The following is a 25,846-nucleotide window of genomic DNA, read 5'->3' as shown; positions in this document are numbered from 1 at the left end:
CAAAAGTCAAAATTATTTAAACAAAAAGATGATTCATTTCATGTATGCATTAAAGATCCTATTTTGATTGATTTGGATGATAATGATATTGATGTTAATGATGTTGATGATGCTAATAATGTGGATACTATTGGTTCTAATGATATGTATGAGATTAATCATGATTTATCTTCAATATTATCAAAAGCATTAATCCTAGCTCCTAGTGATAAATAAAGTGACTAATACTTAGAGAATGGTCATGTAATGGTGAAAAATTAGGGTTTCCACCACAAGAATGATGAGAACCGCTAATTTTTACTTAAGTACCATTACATTGAAAGAGGGGGGTGTAAATCTAGTGGATCTAGCCACTTACTAGCAAGGATAAGGGCTGAGAATTCTATTGGATTTACTAGATTTGATTGGACTGCCTTCTTTTAAGTTGAATTGTGAAAATGTTGAAATTAGGGTAAATGTGCTAGAATTGATGTAAAAATACATGAACAGTAAGTTATAATTGTTGGATCGAGCCATGAGCCTGGATTTGATAATTGTAAGAGTATTTAGACGTGCTCCTAGAAGGAGCTCTTGATTTGTCAGGACCAAGATGGTGGTCGATCTGGTCCTCTGCACGTTTCGTACTGTAATGTGGGATTGATTTTCACTGTAAATAAAGCCAATTTTGAATATCCCATCTTTGTACTTGCTCCTACACACAATAGAGAAGGGAAATAGGTTGGGAATAGGGGTTTGCCTTAGGTCAAACCTTGGTTTTGAAATTAACCATGGAATAGAAATGAAATATGATTGATTTGTAGTAATTATGTTAAGGTTCTCCTTTTGAGGGAGATGTTGAATAATGACTAAAACATAAACACTATACCTCCTTGTGAAGTTTTGTTTGTATTCACATGGAATTAGGGTTTCATGAAGTCTTCAATGACATAGAAAATGAATTTTAACTCCAATTCTTGAATCTTGACTTTATCTCTGCTCCAATGCTTGAAAGAAGATTGATTGCTTGCTCACTTGAAATTGAATTCTTGATTTCTTTATAAATGTGTGATTAATTTTTTGGATATATCAAAATGAGAGGGGTAGACCTCCTTTTATACTTGCTCATCGAAAAACAGTTTAATTTTCTAACATCAACCGACATGGGGTCCAGATTCCTACCCAAACCTTATGATCATTAAGGGGCCCAAAATTGGGTCCTAATTGGGAGGACTAGAGGACCATGGCCTAGTCTTGCCTAATCAGAGACTAGAAATTGAGGGCAGGATGAAGTGTGAGGTGAAGATGGTGGTAAAATTGCATAGTATGAGTAGAATTAGGTCATAGTTAGGCCTTAGAGCACGAATGCTAAGGCGAGGGCCCAAATATGGACAAAACTGTAAAGTAGTACAATTTAGGATGCTACAAGTCCTTGTTTGGAAATTGTTCTAGCTCTATCTATTGTTCTTGTTGTGGCTCCTCTTGCATCTTTTTAACCATCGCTAAATAATGTTAAGCAAGATTGGGAGGTGGATGACTTGCTAGACTAGCCTCACATCTGTGTTGAATTCTTGTTTATGTGTTTGCTTGAATGTAATATGTTTGAAACAAGGCAACAAATTGAGAGGGGGGGGTGAATCAGTTTGCTCATAAACTCTATACAGCTAAAACTTAAATTTAGATCTGATTATTAGCAACGAAAGCATAAACCATCACCACATCAATAACACACATAACGCCAAGATTTTTGACGTGGAAAACCCAGTTAAGGGAAAAACCACAGTGGGAACCTACCCACAATGAGATAATATCCTGTTAGGAGTAAGTGAAATATTTCAATGGGGAATGCACATGCATTCAAACGCACTACCTAGAGCTCACTACTCAAATCACAAAAGAAGAAGGGTTACAACCCCGAGGAAGACTTGAGAACTGTCTTACAAAAATATTCAGATTACATCTAGAGAATCATGAACTGATGAAATAGCATCTCCACATGCCTAGTTACAGTTATGATTAAGCACAGATACTCAAACTCTGCTCTTTCCACTTCTTCACACTCTTTCACACTTCTCCTTTGCTACTGAAACATTAATTCAATGTTTGCACATGCAGATACATCTCACAAATGAATATTGCATATGATGCTCTGCAAAATGGACAATGGTTAGACTAAAGCCTGTGGTCGTATAACACACAAAAAGAAAAAGAAACAAGGATCAAAGGTTAGTGTTATTCAACCAAAAACTAATCTAAGCAAGCATATCAAAAGGGATAGTAAAAACATGCTAAAGTATCTAACTAGGGAAACAAATATCACAAGGCATCTTCAAATGCCTTCTAACATGCTCTTAGCTCCTTCTCCTTTGTTTCTCTCCTCTACAAGTTCCAAGTTAGTGTAGCTCTCAATAGCTTTTTGCACTATGGATGCTTATGGAGGTTCAAGATTGAAATGTTTTAACTATGCTATGCAAGTGTGACTAATAGTTGAAATGAGAGGCAAAATTTTGCCGCAATAAGGGCTTCTTCTGACGACACCCCTAATCTATCCGCGACTGCTCCTGCCACAATTTCAATTCATCTTTTGAGTCTGGGATACTCAAATATGGTCCCCACACAGCCTAATGGTGTTGGTCATGGAGGTTTGGTTGCAGACCAGCGTTAAGATAGCAATTTTTGAAGATGGTCTACAGTTTTCTTTGCTTGTAAGTGGTGCAATATATGTTGATTGATGAGTGTTGAATTCACTGTGTATCAAGCAACTAGCAAAAGGGTCACATCAAACAAAGAAGACACATCAATTCCACATCTATGAGACAATAAGTTTTACACCATTTCTGTACACACCCATCCTGTAAACGGTTATATATATCGCCTGTCTTAACCAGTAATGCATTGAAATTGGAGGCGGATAATAACAGATTGGAATAGAATTTCAATAGATCTGAGTGTCATCACCTTGTAATGCGTCATAGGAATTGGTGAAATTGAAAAAGTCTTTGCTACTATACAGTTTAAGCTCGACCACAGGACAATGAATAGAACCTCCTGCCAGGCTATTCCAAGGAGTTCAACGGAGTGAATATTTGACAGTTAGGGTTTGCTGCAACAATAACAGATTTTTAGGGTTACAAATTTCAGTAAATGAATACAATCATGGCCGATAGAAGGCATTTGGGTTCATGGGCGGATGTGGGTTGGGAAGATCCACCTCATGTTCTGCAGTGGGTCTACACGAATGACAGATGGAAGGACATGGCGATACAGGTAAACCGGAGCAGAAATAACAAGGTTTTTTAGCTAGTTTCAAAATATTTCAAGGCTTCTTTCGAAATAGACGCAGTGTGGCATGGAGGCAGAATAACAATGGAAGGAGATTCACTTGAGGGCGTTTTAATAATGGTGAGAATCAAGGGAATTTTGAGAAGCAATTGAAGGGTTTTTTGGGGAAATGGTCTTTGGATCTAGGAAATCAGCAAACGTTTGCTAGGGTCGTTGGCTTGGCAAATAAGGAGACTGCGGCTAGGGTTTCTGTTTCTTCACAGTAGGTGGGAAATAAGGTAAATGTGAACCTCAAGGAAGCTAGTCCAAAAAAGGTAAGTAATATACCTACTGATCCTATTTTGCCAAGGGTTTCTTCATCACAGGTTTGGGCTCCTATCCCTTGTATTGATATTTTGGGTTCCTATGTCGATCAGAAAGTGAATTGCTTGCATTCAAATGCTATTTCTGGGGAAATTTGGGGCGATCAAATTAGTTTGTTAAAGCTTTATCATAAATTGTAGAAAAGATGGGGGGATATGCATTATTTTCAATTATTGTCTGTGAATGCTTTTATTATTGTCTTTGATTCTCCTTCTTTCAGAGATGAGGTATTAAGAACTTCGCATCATTGGTTTGGAAAACATTTAATTTTAGTTGTGGCTTGGAAACCTTTTTTCGTTCCTACTTGGTCTAGTTCGAAACTTATTCCTTTCTAGTTTGGTTTATCAAAAATTCCTTTTGAATTTATGGATCCAGATGTTCTTGAGCAAATTGGAAATACTATTGGAACTTTTTTAACATCTAAAATGGACTTTGTGGAGGGGGAGGTTCTGGTAAAAATTTGTGTTCTTATTAACCCTAACAATGTCTACCCCCATACTTGTAATATCAAGTCTCGTGATGGTACTTGGTGCCAGTCAATTGAGAAATTAGATATAGAGCTTCTTAAGTCTCCTTTACTTTTGGATGCTCTGTTACTTATGGATTTTAAGAAAAACCAGCAGGTTGTTAGCTCTGTCCCTAAATCCCTTAATAAAGATAGTTTGTCGGTAGGACCTTTGGTTGAAGGATGTGGAAATGTATCTTCACATAAATTGGTAGAAACAAGTCACATTAATCTTGAAAATAATCCATTGTGTCATAGTTCTAGGAAACCAAATGATCACACTTCGGGTTCGGTCTCACTTTCATCTTTTTTGAAGACGTTATCTAATAACGGGGGTATAGTGATGGATGGTAATCCCCTGATAAATGAAGTAGATCATTCATTGACAATAGATTGCCCTAAGATTCCAAATAATCACATAAAAGGTAAGGATGACAATTTGCCTTCATGCACTCATAAAGAGGTTTATGATTCTTCAAAGAATGTGAATTTAGATAAAAATGCAGTGATTGATATGGAAATTATTAAACAGGTACCTGCCATAGGTCTTCCTAATGATGCTTCTTTAGTTCAGGAAATTAAGAATTTGGTGTCTAATAATTCCCCTCTGAATGTTTAAATTAATATGGCTAATGAATCTTCCTTAGGGAATAGTAATCCATTAGAGGTTGTCCCAGCTATTATGCCAGATGAGAATCTGGTTCAGCAAGTAAATGATATTTTTAAGAATCATGCACATCAGATGGATGAGGGTATTACTGATAGAGTTGTTTGTTCAATTGAGAATGTTTTGGGGGGTATAAACTTGACCCTTCCAATTTTGGAATCTACTAATCCTTTTGTGGTTTTGGCTACAACAGAATTGGGTTTTGAAGATAATCCAATTACCCTGGCTTCTCCAAAGTCATGCAAGAGTTTACCAATTTTCCAAACAACTCTGGTTTTTTCACCATCAGTGGTTTCTCTTGGGAGAGGTAGGCCTCCAAATAATCTTAAGACTCAAATGAAAATTGATGTTGGAATTCAAAAGACTTTGTCCCTTTCTCCTGCTAGTGGGCAAGGGAGGCGTACGGTCTCTCTTGGTAGGCCTAAGAAAACATGCCTAACTCCTGTAAGTGTAAAAAGAAAGAGGAGTAAAAGATCTATGACTAGTCCTCCTGTGACAAGGTCAGGTGCTGTGAAACATAATTTGCAAGGTTGCTTTGGGGAAAGCAAAAATTCTCTGACTAATGGGAAGAGGGGAGCTTCAGCCTCCCCTCGAGGACAATGAGAATTATTTCTTGGAATGTTAGGGGCTTAAATGCCCCTAACAAGAGATGCTTAATTAAGTTCCAGATGGACTTATTTAAGTGTGATATTTTTATGTTGCAAGAAACAAAGTTGTCAAAGGAGTCTACTGATTTGGTTTTTTCATCTTGGAGAAGGTGGAATTTTCTTTCTTCTCCTTCTTGTGGTGCTTCAGGAGGTTTGGCACTGCTTTGGAATAATTATAATATTGAGGTACAGTTAGTGGCATCTACGACAAATTGGATGTTGACTTTAGTTATAAGCAAGATTTTGAAGGTTAAATTCTGGCTTTTTAATATTTAAGCTCCATCAGGAATTCAAGGGAAGAGTAAGTTATGGGGTGAACTAAAGAGGATTTCTTCTCCCTTAAGACACGGTTCCTTTATTATCTTTGGGGGTGATTTTAATGCTATCACTAATTTAGATGAGAAAAGAGGAGGTGTTTTCCCTAATAAAAAGATTATGGATGACTTTGGGGATTTCATTTCTGATATGAGCCTTTTTTATTGTAAGTCTCAGAATGGGGTTTTCACATGGACAAACATGAGAAGGGATTTTTCTCAGATTGCTGAGAGATTAGATCAATGTTTGTTATCTAATAATTGGATTGATTTAGATTTTGAATTCTTTTACTCTATTCTACCGGTGTTGGGTTCTGATCACTTTCCCATTTCCCTATTAGTTATTGAGGATAGGGCTTCTTTTAAGTCTCCATTTAAATTTTAGCCCATGTGGTTTAGGGATTCTTCCTTTTTGCCTCTACTTATGAAATGGTGGAATTTTGCTCCTTTCTGTTTTGGGTCCCATATGTTTTAGATTTCTAAGAAGTTAAGTTATTTGAAATTGAATATTAGGGAATGGAATATCTCGCATTTTAAGAACATGAATTCAGAGTCTAGAGAATCAGAATTTAGCCTTGGGTGCTAAGTTGGTTTGGAATTTATATGACAAGCCTAGCTCCTTATGGGCACAGATTATGTTTACCAAATATTTAAATAATGGACCGAGAGAGTACATTTTTAAAGTCTCAAATTTGCCTTTGGGTTCTACCATTTGGAATCTCCTTTGTAAATGTAGATCAATTATTTTGCCTCATCTCTCATGGATTGTTCACAATGGTAGAAAGGTCAAATTTTGGGATCAAGTATGGAATGGATACACACCTTTGGTGAATATTAGGGATTGGTCTCCTCTGATCACTATTCTTTCCTCCCTTTGGGGTTTTTTTGTAGCAGATTATTTTGGAATTGTGACTAGTGGACCCCTTAAGCTAGCTAGATGGAAGTCGATTGATTTCTTAGATGTTGATCAAAGTATGAAATTAGATTTTGAGAAGATTTTGGGGGATAGAATTGTATTTCTTTCTGATTTTGAGGATGAACTTATTTGGACAAAGAATATTTCTGGTAAGTACACTGTTAAAGATGGTTACAACTCTCTTATGGTTGCTAAAGATTTATCATCCTGGCCTTATAAGTTGTTTTGGCATTCGGCTTGTCTTCCTAAAGCTGGAGCTTTTTCTTGGTTGGTAGTTCAGGATAGAGTCCTTACAAGTATGAGACTTGATAGGCTTGGTATTATTGTTGTTTTCCCTTGTGTCCTTTGTAACAAAAATTTGGAATCTTCTTCACACTTGTTCCTACATTGTGATTATGCTTATGAATGTTGGCAGTGGTTGTTTGAGAAGTTAAATATATCCTTTGTTATTGGTAAGGATCTCATTTCCCATTTTAGATCTTGGCCCTTTATGTTTGCCTTCTTTTTATGCATGCCTTTGGATCATATCTCCATCTATTGTGATTTGGAATATTTGGCTAGAGCAAAACAATAGGATATTTATAAAAACAAGTTCTCTTGTGTCTGAGGTTCTATTAATAATTGAGTCTTCAATCTCTGAGGTTGCTTTGTCGTTTATTTATAAGAATTTAGACAATCTTACTTCTTTTTTGCACTGGGATAGTAGAGTTACTAGAGCTTGGAAGATGTTGTCAGTTTTACCCTCTCATGGTTCAATTTTAAAAAAGAATGATGCAATAGGTAAGAGATGCTCTGCTAGATGGAAACCTCCTCCGCAGCGGCACTTTAAACTGAATTTTGATGGGGCCTCTCATGGTAACCTTGGGCCAGCTAGGATAGGCATGGTAATTTATGATCACAATGCAATTTTTATTCGAGCTAAGTGTCATGCTATTGGTTTTAAAACTAACAATTATGCAGAATTTCATGCTTTGTCTTTTGGATTGGATATGGCAATCTCTTTGGGAATTAAGGACTTAATAATTGAAGGTGATTCTATGGTGATTATTCAATGTGTTATGAAAAAGAAATCAAATTGTTGGAATTTGCAGTATATACTTGATCTAATTTTAGAAAAATTGGAATTGTTTGAATCTTTCTTGTTATCCCATTGTTACAGAGAAGTTAATAAGATTGCAGATTATTTGGCAAATTTAGCCATTGATAGCAATGCTAATCAGTGAGAGGTGGGTTTTGAGGAAATTCCTTCTAGGGTATGGGAAGGTTTGCAACAATAGTTATGTGATTTTCTTGAGTAATCTTGATGTAAAATTTTATGATGATAATTATTCCCGCTTTCCCCTTTCATTTCAAGTATTCATGTTCTTTGTCTGGAGGATGTTCGAGCTCATGGTATTTGATACAATAGTGTTTTTCCAAAGGTTTTTTGATACTTTCTTTTCTGGTAGGAAGGTTTTTGGCTCATGGGATTTGGCATAGGGCTTTGGAAAATTCTGTCTTCTTCCATTGAAAGAAACTGTGGAGTCTACATTTGAAAATTATATGGGTTCTATGTAAAACTGATATTAAATGTGTTGTGACCACATTTTGTATGTGGTTTTACACGGGGTGTATAAACTGATCTGCTAGATACTATAGGTTTATTTTATGAGCTGGGACCAGAGGTTTTCTTCCCAGGGTTCTTTCCTCTGGTATGCTCTTTGAATCCTGTGTAAAAAATACAAAAAAAAAATTAATAAAAAAGTTTAGTGGAATAATCCACTTTTATTGAAAAAAAAAAAAAGTTGAAATGAGAGATTTATCTAATTAACTAATTGATTTTAAACCAAAAGAGTGAATATGATGCTAAATGCTCTCTAGAAATTCCTATAGATTAAATGCATACAAGTTTTTCAGGATCTGGATTATGAAGAAATGGGCTCTATTTATATGAAAAATGGAGCAATGGATGGTTGAGATTTAGTAATCTGAACAAGGGTCGGGATTGAATGATACCAAATCCATGTGAAGGCTTTCAACCCAATCCAAGGATGACAAGTGTCAACATGAGAGGGGTTGAGAGGAGAGGGAATAAGCATTAAATTCTTGACATGACCTGAGAGTTAACTTAGGAGTTAAAGTCAAGGTTGGGTTGAGTGAATAAATTCTTTATTCAAAGAATAAAGCTTTTATCCAATGGATAAACTCTTGTGCAAAGGTAAAAGGGATAACCATGGTCAAAGCAATAAATGCTTGAGGAGACACATGAGTCACATGAGGGTTTAGTTAGGGGTTAACCATAAATGGTCATGTAAGAGCCATAAGTGGTTTGGAAGACTTTTAGAGGTTAAATTGTTGAGCACACAAAGCATTAAATGCTTTTCAAAGACTTTGAAGTCTTTGAGAAGTGACTCCAAGTTGCTTAGGAATGTGACAATAATTAGGGGATGGATTAGACTAATTGATTAGGATTAGATAGGTTCTAGAGGAATTTAGGAAGGGCAAGTGGGAGATGTAGGAAAATGCAAGTGGGGGGGAATAAATGATTTAAATAAATGTTTTATTTAATTTATTTATAAGAGGAAAGAGGATTAAATTGAATAAATAGAATTTATTCATTTAATTGAGTGTGAATTTGGTTTAATGAATTAATTAAAATAAATTGAATAATTTTTTTAATTAATAAGAGAATGATTGAAGATGAATTAATTAAATATTAATTTAATTAACTGATGGCTGGTGGATTTTTAATCAAATAAATATGAAATATTCATTTAATTAAAATGGACAGATTTATGTGACTACAACATATATTTTTACAAATCAATAACCTATATTTCAAGGTCGGCTCAACCCTCAACATAAATTACAAAACAATAACCTCACACACTACAACAACACATGCAGACCAAAACAATGTGGGCTAAGACATAGTCTGGACCTAAATCAATACCGCAACCAAGAAACACCACCAATAATTACACATTGGACATCCGCAACACCCTACAATCACCAAGAATATCGCATAACACGAAGAACACCACTAGATCAATAAAATGATAAAAAAATGCACACAATGATCAATGCAGACCATCAACACAGATAGGACACAATCTAGAAACATCCACAAGCAACGTGAATCACCACAACAACAACCGCAACATCACCACTTACTAGAATCTTCATCATTATTCCGAACCTCAAGAACACCAACTATACTGACTAAAAAAATAAAAGATTCACTTGCGGACTTCCAAATCATGAACCATCTGAATTGAGAACACATATGAATGTCCCAAACAGTTTGCCAAATCCACAAAACAAGATAATGCAATTCCAGAGCAATGCGGAGCAAAAACCAGAATACCGAATAACACAAACAACTAAAAAACCAACCACAATACCAAACCACACAATTTGATCAAATCATAATGTGGACCACTAAAAATTTAGCTAAATCAACTAGAGATAAGTATCTCTAAACCCATTAAACCCCAATAGCTCAACTGCAACACATTGGTCAAACCAACTCATTTAATCTGACTACAACACTGGAATACATAGAGGAATATGTTGACATCAATGAGAATACATCATTCTAGAAAAATTTTCAGCAATATCCAACAATCTCCTCCTTTTGTACTAATGGAAACATATGAATGTGAAAAAAAATCAATGAAAAGAAAGAAATCAACAACCAACAATCTCCTCATATCTCACAGAAATCTCCCCTTGAGATCAGCACATGATATAACAATTTTTCACATGCTTATCTCCCCCTTTGACATCAATGCACAAGGCACATACAAAACATTATTCTCTCACCCTACAAGATAATCTCTCCCCCTTAGATAAACAAACAAATCTGAACAACTGAAAACAGACCACTGACTACTCCCCTGAGTAGCAACCTCACTCATTAATCCAGATCAAAAGATATCTCTATGAAGTCCACCGGACTGATGCAAATCCATGCATCTTAGTTATCATCAAGAGGGGTAATTACCCCTAGCTTCTCTCTGAGATACTCAAATATATCTTTAGGCAAAGGCTTCATGAAGATATCTACAGGGTGAACCCGCAATAGTGGCTTACACTTTTTTGCCAACTTTGACACTGCAATATTCATTTCAAAAAAAACTTCAGATTCAGACACCTATTACTTCTAAACTGTAAGGAATTTGTAGATGATGTGAACTAGTGATTTGTGTAATTTTGTATATAGATTCTAAAAATATTCTTTTGATAATTTTTGGAATAAATTTTCTTCCATTTTTCTATCTCCCTTGAAAACTAGTTTTTTTTCAAAAAACATTTTTAAAGAGTGATACTCACTTTGTATAGCATAACTTTTTTTCTATAATAGATATGAATATTATTCTTTTGAATTTGGTTTTTTAACATCCATATCTAGTGTTTTTAATTTGTTTTGTAACATTATCTTCAATATTTCATATTTTATTAAGATTTAAAGTCGAGTTAACTATAATTTTGACATATTTCCATTTGATATTACATAACTTGTTGTATATGTAACAAAAATTAATTTTATTTTTTTTGTTGGAAAGAGGACTTCAATACCTAGTGCATAAATATTTTTCAGAATTTTTTGGGTGATGTTTACTATTTTCCATAGTCATTGAACAAAGAAGTTCATGTTCGGTGAAAACCCTACATTCATAAGAAATAAAATAAAAATAGATTAATGAAATTAAATATATTAAAAATTAAAGTATTTGGAAAGATTATAATAAGGGATAAATATTTTTTTTTTAAAACTTCTAAATGAATTCATTTGACTCCCCTAAAGCTAATGTAAAATTGGTTTTTTATCAGCATTTGATAGATGCAAATGAGACTCCATTGCAAGTATGATTTAGAGGTAGAGAGGTTCTATCCAAGAAATTTTGATCTAAGAGCCTTTGATCTAACTCTCCTCAATTAATTACTTCAAATGGGACCTCTTAAAGCTTAAATCATTATATTTTCTAAAAAATGTATGATTTCGGCAAAAATCAAGATGTACAAAAAAATGGGAACTAGCATTCCGAGTTCGCCCTACAATCTGTTCCTTTGTAGATACATACTCCAATCTGACTTCCTTTTCATTCACCTTCTCTCTCAAGAAATGAAACTTGATTGATATATGCTTGGTCTTTGAATGCAACACCGGATTTTTAGAAATATTGATAGCACTTGAATTATCATAGTATATAGCAGTAGGCTCATAAAAAATAACTTTGATATCCTTCTACATTTGCTTCATCCAAATCATCTAAGTACACTTTCTATCAACAACAATGTATTCAATGTTTGCAGTAGACAAACATATAACATTCTTCTTCTTACTCATCCATGAAACCAATCTCTTACACAAGAAAAATGCACCACCAGTAGTACTCTTTATGTCATCAACATCACCTTCCCAATCAGCATCAGTAAAAGCACTTTAGGTAAAATAATCATATCTAGGATACCACAAACCAAAATCATTTGTCCCTTTTAAATATCTGAAAATTCTCTTCACAACAACAACATGAGATTCCTTAGGATTAGCTTGAAATATAGCAACAAGGCACACAAAATTCATAATATTTGGTCTAGTCTAAGTCAAATACAACAAACCACCAATCATAGATTTGTATCTAGTCTGATTTGCTTTCAAAGAATCGTCATCCTTTGTCAACTTACATCCGGTCATCATAGGTGTACCAACAGGCTTTGCATCATCTAAACCAAACATCTTCAACAATTCCTTCAAATACTTAGATTGAGATATAAAGATATCTTTATCCAATTGAGTAATTTGCAATCCCAAAAATAATTTCATCTCACCTATCATAGACATCTCAAACTCATTCTACATATCATCAACAAAATTCTTACACAAACCATTGTTTCCACCAAAAATAATATCATCAACAAAAACTTCAACAATTAAGATGTTATCATTATCAATCTTGAAGTACAGATTACTGTCAGAAGTACCTTTATTGAATTCAAGCTTCATCAAATACTTATCCAATCTGGCATACCAAGCTCTTGGAGCTTGCTTCAATCCATACAGTGCTTTCTTCAACCTGGAAACATATCTTTCTTATCTGTCAACTGAAAACCATCTGGTTGCTCAATGTCGACTTCTTCTTCTAGCTCACCATTAAGAAAGGATGACTTGACATCCATTTGATACACTTTGAAATCTTTGTAAGCAACATAAGAAAGAAATAATCTAACAACTTCAATTCTATCTACCAGAGCAAAAGTATCCTTAAAATCAATTACTTCCATTTGAGAATAACCCTTACAAACAAGTCTTTCTTTATTCCTAACAACTTCACCTTTTTCATCCAACTTATTTTGAAATATCCATTTAGTTCTAATTACATTCTTATCCTTAGGTATCAGAACTAAATTCCACGTATAATTCTTTTCAATTTGATTCAATTCTTCATCCATAACTTTAACCCAATTTTCATCTTTACAAGCGTCATCAACATTCTTAGGTTCAATCTTAGAAATCAAGCAATACTCTTCAACAACTCTTCTCCTAGTCATCACACCTTTATTCTTATCACCTATTATTTGATTCTTTGAATGATTTAACCTCACATACCTAAGAGTCTTAGGATTTTCATGATTCTCAGACTCTTGAATTCTTTCTTCTGCATTAGCTTCTTCTTCATTCTCAGGCTTTTTCAGAGCAATTTGAATTTGTTTTTGGGTCAGCACTTGCTTTCCTTTATCTTCATTGACAATTTGATCATTTGAATCATATTCGAAGTATCTGGGTTGATACTCATTTCCTTCATCCACCTTCATATTAGCAGTTTCAACTATCTTCTTAAATCTCTTATTATAACACTGGTAGGCCTTGCTCTTAGTAGAATAACCAAGAAAAATTCCTTCATCACATCTAGCATCAAACTTCCCTAGATCTTCATCTCTTCTGATATAGCATTTAATACCAAAAAATCTATATCTCCAGATGACACTTGTCTCTTTCTTCTTCACATAAAATTGTTGGCATATTGGCATAACTATTGATGATATTGATGAACTGGTATAAGGATTGTTGGTGATGATACTGTTGATATTTTGATTGATGACTTGATAATTAGTTTGTTTTGTCATTGATGAAAACTATGGTTACATTGTTTTATCATGTTATCTAAGTCGTCTATGATTGATCGAAAAGCTATGGAATGGATTTGACAGTTAACTAGCAAGTGGGACTTTAACCAGTAAATGTGAAACTGTGTTATTCTTAAGTAATTGGATCTTGAGATTGATGAGGAATTTGGTGTTGTGGTATTGAATATGTGTTGCTAATATTGTAATGAGGTTATGACTGGGACCACATCATGTTTTGGCTATAGGAAGTCATGTTTGTGATTAATTGATATATTTTTTGTAGGGTTTTAGTAGGGTTTAAGAACCAGTATTCAAATCTTATAACCGGTAATGATTTTGAGTTTGGCGGTGTATTACATTATGTTTGTAAGATGGTGATGATGTGGCTAAATCCAAATGAAGTGTTTAAATAATATTTTGGCATGTACAAGGAGCGAATTTCTTGGGAATGAGCGAAGTGCCTAGTAGAATGAGCTAAGGGTTTGAAAGTGTATTAGATCGATGTGAAGTGATCATTCAATGGTTGTAATTGATTGTAATGATCCATATGATGATCTTTAATGAGTTGTAAATATATGTGATGCTCTATGATGTAAATCTTAGGGTTTTATAACTGACTAAGTTGTAAAGTCTATTTAGGGTAAGTCTGTGATGATTTACTATGTCAGTGATCAAGAGAAGAGTGTGTGGCTGACACTGTGTGTGTGTCTAAAATAGAGAAGAATATTGGAGCATAAAAGGATATGTACAAGCAAGAGTTCTATTTTTAGATCATACATCTATTCTTCCCTACTAGTTGCAACAGACTCAAAATCCCTTAACCGGGTAGGTCTTGACAGACCTGATTGTATAAATCCCTTCACCGGGTGACTCATTAGCTTGGGTTCTAATCCTTTTACAAGCTTACTCCTAACAAAGTCTGCTCCTAACAGGGCGCATTCCAAAAGAGTGCAAAAATCTTGTGGGTACCAATTCCCACCATGGTTTTTCCCATTTGGGTTTCCACATGAAAATCATGGTGTTCATGTGTTGCTTGATTTATTATGTGTTTAGTTGATATCTTTCTATTGCATGCATGTTGATGAACACTTAGAAGAACAGTTTGATAGATCTGATTAGCAGTATGATTTCAGTTATTACTGGTACTATTTATGAGTTGTTTTGAAAGAAGTTTGTGGTGGTTCTTAAAGTTTTAAAGTTTATTGTTATTACTGATTCACCCCCTCTCTCAGTAATAACTGGTTCCTCACAAATAACAATTGGCATCAGAGCGTTGGTCCTCTATGTGCAGAAGCTTAACCGCTCGAGGTAAAGATCCTTGAGGACTTGAGGATAACATGGGGGATATGAGTTACAAGGAGATTTCAAATAGGCTTGCAGAATCTGAAGAATCCCTAGGTGAGTTAAGGGTCAAGTATAAAGCTTCATGGGATAAAAGGAGAGAGTTGGCTAAACAATTGTATGAACGTAGTGAAAATAGTTCATCTAAGGAAGCAAACATGGATGCATTGTTTAATAAGGTAGAAAAGCTTAATGATGATAAGAAATCTAAGGAGAGAGTTGGAAGCCCTTACTATCAGGAGTCAAGAGTTAGAAGCCAGAAGAATAATTGAAGACAAAATAAGAGATAAGGAGCATGAAATTATTAAGCTGAACCGAGATATTAGTACCTACCTTGCATGCACATCTTCACGAGAAAAAAGAGTAAAAAGAGGAAGTGAAAATTGATCTAGACATGGCTATGTCTCTTAAAGAGAGTCTTATGAAAAATAATGAAGATCTTACTAAGGAGTTGGCTTATGCTAATGAGATATTGGTTAAATACAACAAGAGCACTGCTATGTTTGATGAGCAGATTCAATCACAAAGGCAGAACAAAGGTACACATGGCTTGGGATATACAACCTTTGAACAAGGAGAACCATCAGGTACCAAGGACACCTTGCATGAAGCCAAATCTACACCAAAGAAGAACATTGGTAAGAGAACCTACAAACTAGTATGCTTTAACTGTCATAAGGTAGGTCATACTGCTAATGTTTGTAGAAATAGATCCAGTGTTGTTAATGGTAATAGACCTAATACATATGATGGACATAAGCATAGTACTTTTAATGGTTATTTCTACAATTGCAATAAGTATGGGCATAGAGCTATTGAGTGTAGGTCTAGAGTGAATAATCAGAGATCTTACATGGGTTAGAGGTCTAATGGCAAATGGAAAAGATCATACTATGACCGAAGAAACCCTACTTGGTAGAGACCTTATGTGAACTGGTCTAGTCCTTATGAAATGGAGAACATATGGAATGTGATTTGTACTATTTGTCATAACTATGGACATGTAGCTATGAATTGACGAAGAAGATTTGATAGAGGAAATGTTGGACCTTGGAGAGCATCTGGAATGGCATGTTTCCATTGTCACAAACTGAGACACCTTGCAAAGTTTTGTAGAGCTAAAATGGACAAACCGGTTAATCAGTCTATTGATCAGAAAGGAAAGAAGGAAGTAGATGTGGAGGAAACTAGGAATGAGATGAACAAGATTTGGAAAAAGAAAAGTGAGGAGATACTGTCTGAGAACTCCAATACTTCACCTAGTGTGGAGAATCCTTCACCAATAAACTAAGCTATGTATGAGGCTTAGGGGGAACATATTGTTAGATCCATTTTCGGACCCCCTAAATGGTATGTGGTAAGTTAAATCTACATACTTTAATGCATAATGTTATTATGTAGTGATTTTGTGATCAATTTGGTAAACTGAATGTGATATGTGTGTCGATATCAACTTTTAGAGATGAACAGTGATTAGGGTATGTTCAACCAGTTTAGTAAAAGGCAAATAAAATTTATTTGATAGTTTCATATTTTTTCACTTAGTATTGTTGAGAGAACATTTGGACAACATCAGAAACATTGAAGAGCTTTTGACTGCTACTTTGATTAAAGTTGAGAGCGGATTATGGATATTTGTGAATTGGTGGAAGAGCATTCTCACTAGAAACCCTAGTTATGAACAAATATGATGTTACCAGCAGATGATAATAAAAAAATTATGATTATTGAACCAAAAGTGCAGAAAGATGTTGAGAAAAATAGTGCAAATGATGATGCTCAACCGGTAGATGATGAAGATGAAGATGAAGAACAAGAACAAGAAGAGACTTCTATACCAGAACCGGTTATACCTAGATATGTGAAGTTAAATCATTTAGAAGATCAGATAATAGAAGACAAGAATTCTAGAGTTCAAATGAGAAGAAAGATTAAAGAAATTGCTTGTCTAATTTCAACTATTGAGTCGAAGACTATTAAGGAAGCTTTGAAAGATGAAGACTGGTTAAATGCGATGAATGAAGAACTTGACCAGATTGAGGAGAACAATACATGGTCTCTTGTTCCTAAATCGGAGTACAAAAATGTTATTTGGACAAAATGGGTATTCGGAAACAAAATTAATGAGGATGGTGAATTTGTTAGAAACAAGGTGAGGTTGGTTTGCAAATGGTGTGCACTGATGAATACTAAGAGGGGGGGTGAATTAGTATGCCTAAAAACTTAACCAATCTTTTAAACACTTTTTCAGCAGATCGATGTAGTAGTTTAAACAACAAACTAGATAAAACATAAACAAGCCAAATAGAAAATAGAGCATTCACCCACAAAAGCACAATCACCATAACATAAGATGTTTTGATGTGGAAACCCAAATGGGAAAAACCATGGTGAGTAAAACTCACAAGTAAACTATCTGCAGAATAGTAACCAGACCGATTAAGGCCCTATAATGTTCTTCACCAGAACAGATCCTGTTAGGAATCTAGATCTCTATTAGGGGATAAGTCCCGTTAAAGACTACCTTGTTAAAGGATTTCAGATCCACAACTGTAAATCACCTTGTTAGAGGATTTACAATAGGCTTATCTGGGCCTACCCGATTAAGGGTTTTAGACTTGTCAAAGAGATAAGTAATCAACAAGTGAATGATCTATAAGTTAGCACAAAATGCTTTATTATATCCTTGATAGTTCTTCGTTAATGCATTACAACATTACTTCAGTCTTCTATCCTTTGCACTCACAATCTCCATAGTGTGATACCTATTTCGCATAGACCTAATCTGCTCTACAATACTTGCACACTTCAACTATCTGAAAACCCTAGACATGATGTCCTCATATAGGAATCTGATTTCCTGTCGGTCCAATAAGACTACAATTTCCTAGGTATAGTGCATCTAGACATATTTGGTAACATGACACAGAAACATCGCTAAAGTGTCAGTGGATGGTAACTCATCACACTTTACAATTATACCGGTTTAACACAGTATACCAATTACCTAGTTAATGAATAAGGACTAAAAAACTGGAACATAATGTTCCGATCAAAAAGATTAACTGCCACTATGGGTCCTCATTCTACTAGAGGTCTTCACACCACTTTGAGGTCTTCATACTCCTACAACTGGTAAGCATCTTCTGTAAAACATCGATAGTCTTCTACAAACAAAGACTATACATACAATGGCATATAATACCAATGTGAACAACAACACACATAAAACTGGTGGAGAATAACCCATACATAAAATAAGTGTGTGTCCATCAATGATAATCACAACTTAAACATTATCAAAATACCAACAATCTCCCCCTTTGACATTGATGGCAACACTTAGGAAAATTTTGACATCTAAGTGCTTACAAAAACAGATGCCATAATCAAAATTACTCTCCCTAAGCATATACACTACTCCCTTTGCAAAAAATACAAGTATGTGCATGAAATTTTCAATACTACTCCCCCTTTGCCAAAAATGACAAAGTAATGCAAACACTCCCCTTTTCACCAAAATTTACCAAAGTTGTATTGCATAACATAAAAATAGAGTATATGTTCATGATAATAAAGACTAAAACTTCTCAAAAAGAGGTTTAAAGTTTTTCAGAAAATTCTTCATGTCTAAAGACCATGAATCAAGAAGTGAGGTAGCAATTTCACTCTCAGTCTTCATCTGGAAGGCTAATTCTTCCATGGCATCGATAGTTCTGATATCCTAAGTTATAGTAATAGCCTCCAAGTTTAGGAAGCACTGTTGAAGAACCTGCAATTTAGGTAATATAAGCAACTGGATCCTGCAGATCTTGAGTCCGCTTGTAGATCTCTGATTCAATCTTTGCAATCTGATGCTGGTGAGTGTGAACAGTCTTCCATACACTGTGAACAAATCATATGGAAATTTGAAGTTGCTGATATACTTCTATAACTCCGATTGGAGTTGACTCTTCTTTTTCAGAGCATCATTACAAAATAGGCGAGATTGGCAGATTTTGCTCAAGAGTAGGTTACCTTCACCCATAGATAAACTTATATCATCCTTCTGCTTAAGTAGTTTTGCTCTATCTACATCCATTTTCTTTACTAATGAAACTTTCAAAGCTTTTTCATGCTTCTTCTCTACAGAAACCTAGGCAACATCTTCTAAAGATTGCACTTGATCATCTACCACTGTGCAAAGAAGTTTTAACTTGGCCAATGAGTAATTGGTACTGGGAAGGTTAGTATCGAGAATTAGATTGGAAAGAGTGTCAACAAAAAAATGAATGACTTCTTGTTCTTTCTTTTTCCTCAGTTCTTCCAATCTAACATGCGCTAGTTGAATGCTCCTTAGTAGCTCACTTTCATCAACCAATTGATTAAGACAGGCAAGAGTCAAATCGGTGGGACCGGTGAGATCAACCTGCTTGGCTTGATCTCCGGTTGCCTTAGGAGTTTGTCCTCCTTCCTTTGCCTTGATCTCCTCTTGTCTTTTATTCTCCTCTTCTTCTTTTTCTTGGGCTACCTTGTCGACCTTCTCTTTCTTCTCTTCCACTCTCTTCTTCTCTTCTTCTTTCTTCCGCTCTTCTTCCCTCTTTTTGTCTTCTTCCTTTGTCTTCCCTTCTTCCTTCTTCTTCTTCTCTTCTTCCTTCTTCTTCTTCTTCTCTTCTTCCTTCTTCTTTTCATCTTCCTTCTTCTTCTCATTTTCCTTCTTCTTTTCCTCTTCCTTCTTCTTCTCATATTCCTTCTTCTTCTCTTCTTCCTTCTCTGCTCTCTCTTTCTCTTGATTTTCTTTCTCCACTTTCTCTTTTACTAGTTTCTCTTTCTTTGCTTTTTCTTTTTCTAGTTTCTCTTTTTCCCATTTCTCTTTTGCTGATTTCTCATCTTTTTCTTTCTCCACTCTCTCCTCTTTAGATTTCAGCTTCTCTGGAGTGGTGTCCTCAACATCTAGTGCATAAACATCAATGGGGTCATTTTGTTCTGCTATTCTTTCACCTAGACTGTCTAAGATTTCATTCAGTTTGGTTGTGGATGGGTTAGGCTCTTGCTCAACCTACCGATTAGCTTCAGATACTTTCTACATCTTGACAGTTGCTTTAACCTGCAGATGGGTGTCTTTTTCCACTTCAGAGGTTTTTCCTCTGAGTAGCTGAAGTCTTCTTCTTCACATGAAAAAGATTCCTTTGTACCGATTAAGAATCTCAAACAATTCTGAATTAGAGGCATCAGGGATATATCGGGCAAAAATTTCTTCCCTAATTTCTTGCTCCTTTTCAATGACAATGCACCATTTATTATCCAAATAATTATATAAAGAATTAGGAATAGTAAATTTAATGTCAATCGGAGACCGATCATTGTCACACACATATTTAATGACCTCTAGCTCTACTTCTTCCTTTTCACTATCGCTAAGATCATCAAAATAATCTTTTAGTTCATCGAGTACTTTCCTTTTAACATTCTTCATAATTCTTTGAAAATTTGTCATATGCTGGGAAGAAGCAACATGTATATTTATCGATGCAGAGGTTGTTGGTACATTACTGGTTGACTTCGTCTTCTTGCTTGATTGCCTTGTCTTCTTTATTTCTACCTCCGGTTTAGTGTCTTCTAAATCTGGTGAGTTATTCCTGGTTTTTCTCTTCCTTTCGAATACCTTTGGCAGAATAGCCTTTGGTTTCTTTTTGGCTGGTGACCTCTTGGTCACTTTTGGACTGGCAGTAGATGTAACTGATGGCACTTCTTTACTCTTTTTTTGCTTTGGTACTTCAATAGATTTGATCCTCTTGGAGTAAGTACCAGTCCTCTTCTTCTTTGGATCTAGTGGTGAAGCAAGTAGGGTAGAGGAATACCCTATAAGTATATCATTCACCACTTCATAGCCCATAGGCTCAACTTCATCTTCTCTGGGCTCAACCGCTTGCATTATGCAATGATCTATTTTGATTGTGAAACAGATATCATCTTCATATTTTTTAACTAGATCACCTATTATTGTCATTCTCTGGTTCATCTTTAGTCTAAATTCATCAAAATACCTCTTTAGAGTCTCCGGATACGTAGATCCCACTACTTGCAGACTCTCCTTTATTTTTCTGGAAATCGGTAGGTCACTTGACCATTGAACATCACCAACTCCTGGAAAATATCCTTGAAAATAGAAAAACAAACTGACAAGTAGTTGATCGAACTTAAACCTCAGTGTTTTGTCCACTTTGATGGACTTCAGGTTCTCAATGAGTTTTTTTTGCATGCAGGTACATAAGTCACATTTTGCATTCTCCTTGATCTTCCTATAAGCGGCATGCACCATAGCTATAGGAACAGAATTTATTCTGCTAGCAAAGAATAATCTGTACCCAATTACCATGCACGCATATTTCACCAAGTCATCTTTTATGGTGTTTACAGTCATTGCCCGTTGGTCGCTCACAGAACCGGTGAGCTCTGTCACTTTGGTTTTGGTGATCTTGTGAAGAACAAGGACTTCCCCAACATTGCAGAAACCGGTCATGACATGAATTGCCTCCGGTGTAATATCATGGGTTTTCTCAAGGTACTTCTTGTCACCATGAAGCCTACTTAGAATAATCCTAATATGTTCTTTTGTAAATTCCTCGAGAAAATATACTACATTGTGAAATTTCTTCTTTTCAATTATGATGTACTCAGGTCTAATCTTCTTATCATCTCCGTAGAACAAACTCAGTTGGGAGTGAATCACTAGAGACCCTAGGTCTTCCAGTTTGGAATCAATATATCCTGAAACATCCCCTTCGACAATGACTGGCAGGAATTTGAGATAGGGCATTATATTTCACCTTCTTCCTAAGAAACTCAGATGATTCCTCAGGTTCGGTAGAACTAGAAGGGATTTTCGATGTAGAAGCCATATCTAAATAGTTCCAAATGATGAGAGTGATTCAATGAAAAATACCTTCTACTCCAAACTAGGGTGCACCGATGTTGAATGCAACACACTTCTCCAAAAGCTTGTTTTACCACTCTGACCTCCACTCTGAATGGCTGCAAAATCTTGTGCAAGATATCTTCCTAAATTATTTTGAATGCAAGATGAATCGCTCTTGTTGCTCTGCTCAAGCTAGAAAAATTCTTCTTTGAAAATAGGTAAGCAAAACATGATGAGGAAAGTCACTTTAAATAAGCTCCTACCTACCATAATAAATGCATCACCATTAGGGCACAAACCCTAACTTTTCCTTTTACCACTTCGTTTCTTTTTTCAGTCGATAGGTAACCAATACCAATAAAGGCACTTTACTGATTTACTCTAGGGGTTTGAAACATTGTTACTGATATGCTCCTCCTAAGCTTTTTAGAGCTCAATTTACAGTTTAGGGGTCTCCACACTAGGTGCAAAAACTTGTACATCTTGTGGCTTCTCTTCAAATTTCTTTTTCCAAGTTTTATCCATATCCATCTGAATGGTTTCAACATCGATCTTCCCTTCTGGGTTGACTGGTATGTCTCCCGATGGAGTCTTTCTCAATCTGCATGCTCTGGCAGTGTGTCCCAGTTTGTTGCAATGATAACATACCATACCAAGTGCTCTCCATGGTCCGATGTTCACATTTCCATTATTCCTTCTACATGTTGGAGCAGTGTGACCACTACCACGACAGATCAAACAAGTTTCTCTCCAACTATTTTCCGATCCATAACCATTTGACCAATGGTCATAGGTTTTGTACCAGTTTGGGTTACGATTCATAGGAGGTTCCGGGACAATTCCTTTTGATCTTGGTGCATAACTTCCAAAGTTGTTCATAACCGACCTTGTTTCAAAATCTTTATGCCCAAACTTGTTGCATGCATAACAATGACCATTAAATCTACCAGTTCTAGTCACATTGTTTTGCATGTAAGGAAAATTATTGTAAGCCTTGCTCCTACATATATTGGCAGTATGTTCTTCCTTATGATAGTTGAAGCATACATTTTTAAACTTTGGTTTACCTTTTCTCTTGTTGTTGTTATTAGGTATCGGTTTCTCTTTTGGTGCATTACTCTTGGCTCTAGAGGTTTCACCTTCCTCATATGCAGAGAAACCAAGTCCGATGGTATCCTTTGATGGATTCACTGATTCCAACTTTTGTTCCAATTTAGCAGCACTCCAGTTGAACTTTGCAAGTATCTCCTTTGACTCGGCAAGTTCCTTGGAAAGAGAATCATTGGTTTTCATCAAGGTTTCATTTTGAGAGATAGCAGAATTGAGGTCTTCTTGTATTTCTTATTTCTCTTCATTACCCTCTTGTAGATGAGTGGTGATGGTACCAATCCCTTGTTTCAACTTAGAGATCTCATGCTCCTTGTCCTTCACTAAATCTTCAACTTTTCTTCTATTTTCTAGCTCCTGACTCATCCTGATAGTCAGTCCTTCCAATTCCCTCCTTAGGTTAGTTTTGGATTCATTTAGTTTCTCCATTTCTCTGACTAGGGCCTCCATGTCTGCTTCATCAAAAGAGTTGTTTTCAGTAAATTCCATCAATTGCTCAGAAAGTTCTCTTCTCTTGGCTAAAGAGGCTTTATACTTGATCTTGAGTTCATCATAGGCTCTTTCAGACTCAGTCAGACTGTGAGTGAGTTCCCTCATGCTGTATTCCCCCATATCTCCTCCCAAGTGGTTAGACTTATAGAAAGGTTGGCTTTGATACCAATTGATGAATACTAAGAGGGGGGGGTGAATTAGTATACCTAAAAACTTAACCAAACTTTGAAACACTTTTTCAGCAGACCGGTGTAGTAGTTTAAACAACAAATTGGTTAAAACATAAACAAGCCAAATATCAAATAGAGTATTCACCCACAAAAGCACAATCACCATAACACAAGATATTTTGACATGGAAACCCAAATGGGAAAAACCACGATGAGTAAAACTCACAAGTCAACTATCTGCAGAATAGTAACCAGACTGGTTAAGGTTAGATCGGTTAAGGCCTTACAATGTTCTTCACCATAACATATCCTATTAGGAATACAGATCTTTGTTAGGATATAAGTCCTATTAAAGACTACCTTGTTAAAGGATTTCAGATCCACAACTGTAAATCACCTTGTTAGAGGATTTACAATAGGCTTATCTAGGCCTACTCGGTTAAGGGTTTCAGACTTGTCGAAGAGATTAGTAATCAACAAGTGAATGATCTAGAATGCTTGATTAGATCCTTGGCAGTTCTATGTTAATGCATTACAACATTACTTCAGTCTTCTATCCTTTGCACTCACAATCTTTGTAGTGTAATACCTATTTCGTACAGACCTAATCTGCTCTACAATACTCGCACACTTCAACTATTTGAAAACCCTAGACATGATGTCCTCATATAGGAATATGATTTCATGTCGGTCCAATAAGACTACAATTTCCTAGGTATAGTGCACCTAGACATATTTGGTAACATGACATAGAAACACCGCTAAAGTGTCAGTGGATGGTAACTCATCACACTTTACAATTATACCGGTTTAACATAGTATACCGATTACTTGGTTAATGAATAAAGACTGGAAAACTGGAACATAATGTTCTGATAAAAAAGATGAACTACTGCTAGGGGTCCTTGTTCTGCTTGAGGTCTTCATACCGCTACAACTGGTAAGCATCTTCTGCAAAACACCAATAGTCTTCTAAAAAAAAAGACTATACATACAATGGCATATTTTACCGGTGTGAACAACACAACACATATTACCAATGGAGAATAACTCATACATAAAATAAGTGTGTGTTCATCAATGACAATCACAACTTAAACATTATCAAAATACCAACATGCATAGGAATAAGGTGAAGACTATGGTGAAACTTTTGCACTGGTGGCAATACTTGAAGGTGCTATAATGTTGCTTGTCTTTGCTTCTTTTAAAGGATTTAAGGTATATCAGATGTAGATTAAATCAAATTTTTTGAATGGTATCTTGGAAGAGGAAGTATTTATAGAACAACCAGATGGTTTTGCATTGAGTGAAGATGAAAATATGGTTTGCAAACTACACAAGGCACTATATGGATTAAAGAAAGCTCCCAGAGCATGGTTCGAAAGATTGCATGCACATTTGATCAAGATAGGATTCTGGAGAACCAGTGAAGACAGTAACATATATTTGAAGACTGATGGAGACAAAATGTTACTTGCTGAAGTTTTTGTTGATGATATAATATTTGGTGGAAATGATGACATGTGTATGTCTTTTGCAGATGAAATGAAGAAAGAATTTGAGATGTCTCTTATCAGTGAGATAAAATTCTTTATTGGTTTACAAGATTCAACAACGAGAAAATAGAATATTTATCTATTAGACTAAGTATGTAAAAGAAGTCTTGAAGACTAATGACATGGAAGATTGTAAACCAGTTGGTACTCCGATGGTGACAGGTTGTAAATTGTCAAAACAAGATGATTCACCGTCTGTGGATAAGAAAGACTATAGGTCTATGATTGGAAAGTTGCATTATATTGTTCATAGTAGACTGGATATTGCACATGCTATTGGATTGGTTGCAATATTTCAGAAAGATCCTAAGGAAACACACATGGTAGCGGTAAAAAGTATATTTGGGTATTTGAAAGGAACAGTTGATTATGGTTTGTGGTATCCTTACAATGATAATTTCTTTAAAAATTTTCACAGATGCAAACTGGGCTGGAAATGTTGATGACTAGAAAAAACACAACCAATGGAGCTTTCTTTTTAGGAGAAAGATTGGTGTCC

The sequence above is a fragment of the Cryptomeria japonica genome, chromosome 2 (assembly GCF_030272615.1).
Source record: "Cryptomeria japonica chromosome 2, Sugi_1.0, whole genome shotgun sequence".
NCBI lineage: Eukaryota > Viridiplantae > Streptophyta > Pinopsida > Cupressales > Cupressaceae > Cryptomeria > Cryptomeria japonica.
The sequence above is the reverse complement of the archived record's forward strand: the minus strand, read 5'-3'. Positions refer to the sequence as shown.